This window comes from Malus sylvestris, chromosome 4 (assembly GCF_916048215.2).
Source record: "Malus sylvestris chromosome 4, drMalSylv7.2, whole genome shotgun sequence".
NCBI lineage: Eukaryota > Viridiplantae > Streptophyta > Magnoliopsida > Rosales > Rosaceae > Malus > Malus sylvestris.
The window spans coordinates 11217987-11225573 of NC_062263.1; the positions used below are offsets into that span (position 1 = coordinate 11217987).

The 7587-nt window shown below is 36.8% G+C and overlaps 1 long non-coding RNA gene and 1 pseudogene across 1 annotated transcript; both read right to left on the bottom strand.

The window, feature by feature from the left end:
- Window positions 1-1405: 1405 nt before the first annotated feature.
- On the bottom strand, window positions 1406-4097 carry LOC126617749 (uncharacterized; annotated as a pseudogene).
- LOC126617750 (uncharacterized) lies at window positions 1406-4218 on the bottom strand. Its single transcript, XR_007621506.1, has 2 exons — window positions 4162-4218; window positions 1406-1482 (listed from the first exon to the last, which is right to left on the bottom strand). It is a non-coding gene; the product is annotated as an uncharacterized LOC126617750 (long non-coding RNA).
- Window positions 4219-7587: the final 3369 nt, after the last annotated feature.

Consider the following 7587-nt stretch of genomic DNA (forward strand, 5'->3'; position numbering starts at 1 on the left):
ACAACTTGGGTGGAACCTTCAACCTCCATATATCCCATCACACCGAATCCTTGTTGTCAACCCTACTAGATTAACCCACTCCTTTCCGTCCAAGCTCCCCATTTCTATTCATTTCTTGTGCCACCATGTACCCAGATTTCACCCAGTGTATTCCATTTCGAGTGTAATGCCACATCATACGATCCGGACATCCAAACCGACTAAGTGGGATCTTTGGTTAACTGCATGTGTTCCCAGAATCTCAAATCCGACAATTTTTTCTGACTAAAAATAATTTACAGATAAATAGGATATATAAATATTGGTGACATTGTTACAACTTGTAGCTGAAGGGTGTGCCATGCCAGCAACAAGGCATTTAGGTTTGATGAGGTATTGAAATAAAAATTGAGAGAAAGACAGGTTAATTTGATCCGTACTAGTTCCATTGTCATATATTCGACTATTATTAATAAATTCTTAAATATTAATCAACAGATCATTTTTCTCGTAGATATAGATTGTTGTTTAATATATGTATTCTATACAGGCTGGTCGAAGACAAGTACTCACACGGACATAGTACTGCTTTTTCTTCGTGAATATTCTAATATGTAATTATTTTCAATTAAATTCTTAAATTATGGTGAAAATTTGGAAGGATCTTGGCTCTTGTTATACTCCTCTTGTTGAAACAATTGGTGGTAATAATATAATGTATCTGACGCGGATTGTCGATGTCGTCCGTACAATCCCCATTTCCAAAGGGCTAGTGGGTTTTTCTGCAAACTCTAATTCGAAGAAAATGCTTTCGTGGTTGTCGCTATAATGTGAAGTTCCTGATGAGCGAATTAGGAAATAGTTTGGGTGCTGGTGGTCTGGCAGAGGACTTGGTGGGGGCTGTGGCGGCGGGGGTGGGAGGTTTTGGAGAGGTGGAGGAGGACCCATTTAATTGTGTTCAGACAAAAAATTTCTTAATATATTAATATTTAATTAATTTCTCAATCTAGTTGGACAAGGAAGTAGGATCCGCGTCTGCCACATGAGCATTTAACAGAATAATTAATAAAAAAAGTTGATGGAGGTCTGACATTGCAATGAAAGTATAAGTTGATGTATGATATTATAATGTTTAAAATACGAGATATGAGATTGTTATGTGATCTAAAGTTAAGGTGGTAAAATGTAATTGACAAAAAAAAAAAAAAAGGTTGGTGGTCACTTTGTATGACAATTTAGTAATAGTTTCGTCTCTAAGTAAGAAGTCTTATATTCGAATGTCATACGTAAATGATGAGTCCGATATCAATTAATTCCATGCACTCTTAATTGTAAATATATCGTTATATCAACAACAACAAAACAAGATTGTTTTAACCCTACTCTACACCTTCCACAATTGCACAGAGAGATAGGTAACAGAACATGAGAACAACAATACAATTTCATTAACTGCCTTTCCAATTGCTACAACCTGCTATTTATCTTCTAACTACTAACTAACTACCAACAACCATGTACACATGTCATCATCTCATTAAGCCACTTGGCAGTACCCTATCAATACCCCCCCCCCCCCCCCCTAAAACTAATCTTGCAAAGTAAGATTACAATTGAACTATGACTATCATAGATTTTCAATCTCAGGAAACTTTATCTTCAGTTCATGATATAGTTTCTAGGTTACATCAACCTTGGAATGGTTCTGCCATTGGACTCACTTCACTATCAACATCATTGCTTCTTTAGAGTAGCAGAGTTGCTCACTGCCAAAAAATTGATTCCATATTACAACATCCCTAAAAATGAGCAATGGTATTGACCAATTCATTTGCCACTGAACCACTACACCATTTTCCAGCTTTAGCATGTACTTTGCACCAATGAAAGCTACATCCAACTTCCTCTGCTCAGCATCATCTTCACTAAGATGGTAAAGAATAACAACATCTCTCATTGTCATAAATCTTCCACCAGTTAATAAACCAGACATGAAAGTTGTATTGTAGATCCAAGACACCTTTCAGTAATATATGAGAAACATATGTAGCTGTAGGAGCATGATACATTACACCTTGCAGTTCGTCAGAACCCAGGTTAACAGTAACCGGATATTCACTGTCAAATTTCCCATCAATGGTTCCTATGATTGAAGAGCCAAGATGCACCTCTGCACTCACCTGACCCGGAGACTAGTTTATACTCACACCTTCCTCTATGGTGGCTGACCCATTAAAAAGGTCCTTGCTTACAGGTTCAAGCACTGGGATGCTAAAAACTGCTTCATGGAGATGCTAGGCCTGCTCAAAGTGATACAGCAAAGACAAGTAGTACTTCAGTAAGACAAACGAAGCACTGGTAATTGTCGTTGGGAAATTAAAGGCCACAATCACTTCCTTCCATTTGTGATCTCTAATCACCTTGTCAAGCCCACCAAGAGATGTGACTTCAACAAAAAGGAGATGTAGATCCAGATATTTTCCTTCAACAGTAGGAATCCTGAATTTTGAGCCACCACCCTTATCTCGAATGCCCTTGCAGTAGTCACGATCGAGAACAACACAGCAACCATTTCCAAATCTGTAGAGAGTGAACTTTCTTTCATGTTTTCTATTCTTGTCCATACAAGCTTCTAAATGATGCAATCCCAAATTACCTGCATCTTCCCCATCAATGATCATGGAATGATCAAAACTCACCTCACATTTGAACACCTTGGAACAATCAGAACCCAGAACACAATCTTTATTCTTGGACTTTGAATTGAAGAGCCTCTAACTAATAGTTCCACCCATGTCACGAATTCCCTTGCAGTAGTAGCCCATGGAACGATCAATAACAACACAGAAGCCTGAGTCCTTGTAGCTTGCCAGTAAATCTATTGATTCAAAACTAAAGAGAAAATTTGTACCACCTTTATCACGAATGCTCATATGATACCCCAACTTAATATCAAGAATGTAACCTGAGTTTGACATTTTGTCGAACAGGTAAAGTGCACACGAACCAGGCAATTTAGCTTTCTTGAACTCAACATTAGAAACATGAATTTCCAAAATGAGAACTTGGGATCTGCCATTCTTACAATCAGATTCAAGAATAGTCGCTGATTTCGAATGAAAGAGCCTTTGAATAGTTGTTCCGCCCTTGTCACGGGTGAATTCATGGAAGCCACGCTTCAAAGATGCAATGTCGATTGTTTGCTGCAGTCCAACAAACACATGGTGGACATCATTTTCACCAGATTTTGCAACCGAAATTAAAACCACTTCAAGCAAAGAACCTACTTCAGGAAAAGAACAAAGACCCACATCACAGAGCAAGGAGTCTTCACCTTTCTTGGCCAACAATTTCGAAGCAGCAACTTTTTTCTCCATTCCTATAAATTCACAATCAGAAACAGGGAACCCAGAAACCAATCATTTGTGGTACTTATCTTGCAATCAGAATCAAGAAATGGAGGACTGTTCACAAAATCTTTAGCTTCTTTGTCAAACTAATCGAAAACCTTCTCATTCTCCCCAGCTAGAGCTTTCAAAGAAAACCCAAAACTTAATTGAAATCTGGGGTTGGAACGAAATGTCACAAAATCATTGTCGTGGTGTTTGCCGTAGTCGTGAACCTTCTTGAATCTCTTCAATATAGGTTGCAGACAAGGAGGACTTTTGGGCTTGTATTTTGGACGGTACTGAGACAAGAATTCATCCACTTCCTCTCGGGCCCAAACCTTTTCCTCGTGGAAGGATTGAAGCTTGAGAACAATTTGATTCGATTTCTCAAGAGAGAGAAGTGATGTCATTTTGATGAACGGCTGATGCGTCGGTGTAGCTGCAGAAGATTCACCACCATATTTCAAACCACCATTGCAGCGCGCCATAAGGGATTGAAGCTGATGAAGGATCAAATCTCGTGCTTGAAGCTGATGAAGAATCGAATTCTGTGTTGACTTGATTTCCTCCTGTGTAGCCTGGAATTCATCGATCTTGGATTCGAGGTTCGAAACCCTTGACTCCTTGGTTTTTTCCGATGCTTGCCGCGTTATACAAAAGGAAGGATTGAGAGGATGAACAACTGGCTCGATACCAATTGTTAGAACCTGCTATTGCACAGAGAGACAATACAATTTCATTAACTGCCTTTCCAATTGCTACAACCTGCTATTTATCTTCTAACTACTACTACTAACAACCATGTACACATGTCATCATCTCATTAAGCCACTTGGCAGTATCCTATCAAAGATGGTTGGTAGAATTTTGAATAAGTTCAGATCTGTCTTACTATGCTTTGAATTCTAAGGCTATATATTTTAGAGCTGTTTCTAATTGGGGAAAGCTCATTTTACTAATAAACATGGTCATGATACTGGTTGGTTTTAGGTAAATGGGAAGAGATATGAAGGTCTGATTCTAGTCGCATTTGAGTGCATAGAGATTTCTAGATCACAATGTTGATTGCCTACAACGGTTCTCTTCAATTTGGGACATTAGGATACGATTGATGCCGAGATCTGGAGTTTATATTTTGAGTTACAAACTTACAAGTTACAACTCACGCTTGACAAAGGTTTTACTAGTCGAATAATTAAGATGAATTATATGTATGTAGCCTCTTTGTTCAAGGAGAATCGAACTGATATAATTTCCATCCTTTTGGTACAATTGTAAGCAGTGGCAGAATAATGATTAGTCTGTTAGATGTCACGTTTTGGGAGAGTAAAATTGTGTTTTTAATCAAGATAAATTGGAGTTTTAATATGGATCTAGGTAACCTTGTCTTCAATTAGCCTAGTTGGGTTAGGATTTCTGTTTACATGCCCGGCCCAACGGATCTTTTCTAATAGACTGGTTTGGTAAGATTGGGCAAGGGCTAGGCTTAATTGGTTTGCTCCTTGAACGAGGTTTACAAATTCTAACCTCTTGACTATTCGAAAGCAAGGTTTTTTCTAGTGCATATTTATGTTTTACATCTGATTAAGAGCTGTTAAATCATTTAACTTGACAAGATTTAATGGCTCTTGTTTAGATGTGTAATTTAAATGTGCTCTTTTAATGTGCACTAAAGAAAATTCAATTTGAAACAGTGGAAAAAAACACCATCTTCTACATATCTCATTCATGTAAGAATTAATGAAAGTATTAGAAAATTTAAACTTTATGGCCTAAGTTCTCAATTTTTATTGAAACCCTAAGTCTCAATTAGAGATATGAATATTTTTTAATGTTCCAATTTTATTCCCTTTTAAAATTCCAAAACAAAAGTTTGGTTATATATTTCGTCCATATTTGATTCAATGGCACTCAATGTACATAAAGTTCAAGGAGATAATGAGTTCAAATTTATATGGACGACATAATTGAACAAACTTAACTGCAAGTTAATAATTGTAACAACCATTCATGCGGTGGCAAAATTGATTCACTCTATAATGTGGCATGCACATGAACATGGGTATATAATCTGGAGAATAGAATAATATTTAGAAAAATAGGATACGAATAATATTTGGAAAAATAGAATCCGAGCTGATGAGTCTGTTTGATTGTGGCCACGGGCAGGATACGGTTTCTCATAGCCTCTCTAGGGCAAAAGGGGTGGATAACCATAGGTTGCCACCAATTGTTCCCCTTTAAGAAAAAAGAAAAAGAAAAAAAGATATTAAGTCTTTAAGTGTTAATTTTCGTATTTTTTCTTGTACCTAACAACGGCGGCCATCAACCACTTAATACTACGGTCTAGTGGTATTCCTCTATGCTTGTAAATGATAAGTCTTAGGTTCAATTCTCACCAAAAGCGAATTTGAAGTACATTATATCTAACTTAATATAGATAATATCATTTGTTAAAAAAAAAAAAAAACAACAACAACAACAACAATGTCGGGCAGCAAATGTTGTTGCTGCTTATATGAACTTTCCGAATTTTCTTCGCACGCTAACGGTTAATGTGTTTTGGGTGTAGGGGGAGCCGGCATGGCCTCCTAATTGTTGATGTATATAATGAAAAGCACTAATTGAGAAACTAATGGAGATCTCGATTAGTTAGTTTTTTCATTACTTCTCCATTAACTTTATTTGTTTGATAAACTTCTATCATTTCTACATTTAATTGGAATATTTAGATATAAAAAAAGAAACTATTATTAGCACTCCAAAAATCTCAATCTACACTCCTCACAAGTGTAGAAAGTTTGGAATGTCAAATGAGATTTTTGGAGTGCTAATAACAATTCTAAAAAAAAAACCCTCTTAGATTAGGGTTCTGTCCAGAAGGTTGGGAAGTGCCTTTCAGAAGGGCAACGTTAATGTGAACACAGGGAGGGCACATCGCCTTATATAGGGATTCTACCTTGATGCCCTTATCTTGTAAAGCTCCACATAATCCCACAAGGGATTGGTTCCTCATCATCTATAACCGATCTTTTAAGGGACACAAAATTTAATTATCTTTTGGTATAATTTATATCTGATACCTTGGGAAACCTCTATCTCCCTCTTTTAGGAGGACAGTTCAAACCACCAAGAGCCAAGATATCTAAACCACGACTCCACTCCCTTGACCAAAAAAAAAACCTCCACTCCAAGGACTTTGAGATGAAGCAACAGACATGGCAACATGGCATTACAAATTTAGGACCACCCAATGGAACTTTTCGTTTTTCCCTTTTGATGTGAACTAATGTTCTCTTGTTAGAATTCTCGCGAAATAACTTCAAAATATAGTTACATTAGCACTATAAGAAAATCTAGCAAAGATCCTTGACATTACTTCAACAAAATGAGGTGGGTAAACGTAGCTATATAATGTCTCCATAGCCAGATAAATTTTGCCCCCTGTAGTCATTGATATGCCTTTTACACATCTCATTTTCGTCAACTACTGTAAGTTATTATTTGACGCAGTATGACAAAGAAAAGATTAAATATTCAATTTTTTTATACAAAGATATTTTTACACTAAGGGGTGTGGGGATAAATTGGTATCGAACTCGTCATCTACGAGTTCCGAACATAAGACCTCTTAATACAAGTGAAGATGTATACCACTGCAGTACTAAGTGGCTAGACAACAACAATCTTAAAGAATATATAAGAACACTAAAATTCACTAGAAGTATGAGAAACCAAAAAGTTTAATATTGAATGATTGATAAAATAAATAAATCTAACACCAAAGCATCTCATCAAGTAAAAAAAATTACTTGCGCAACTAAACAAAGCATCTCAAGTGACCTTTGCACGACAAAGTTAGGCTATTGTCACGCGAAATCGTCACAGAAAAAAAAATTGAAAACTTAGGGGACAAGGAACTTCGTCACGTAAGATGACTTTGTACAACGAACTGGATATTTTTTTTTCACGCAATGTCTGGGGAAAAACGTTGTAAAATGAAGATTCGGCACCAATAATTGTGCGACAAACTTTTTCTTGTGCAGGAGAGCCCTTCATCGCACAAAGTGTAATGATTGGTGTGGTTGGTGAGACATTTAAGTGAAAAAGTGAATACATACGTTGCGCGATAAATACTTTGTCACACACAGGTGTCATGTGATTCTTTAAAAACCCAGATCCACTCCCTTCTCCTAATTCATGTCTTGCTCATCTTTTT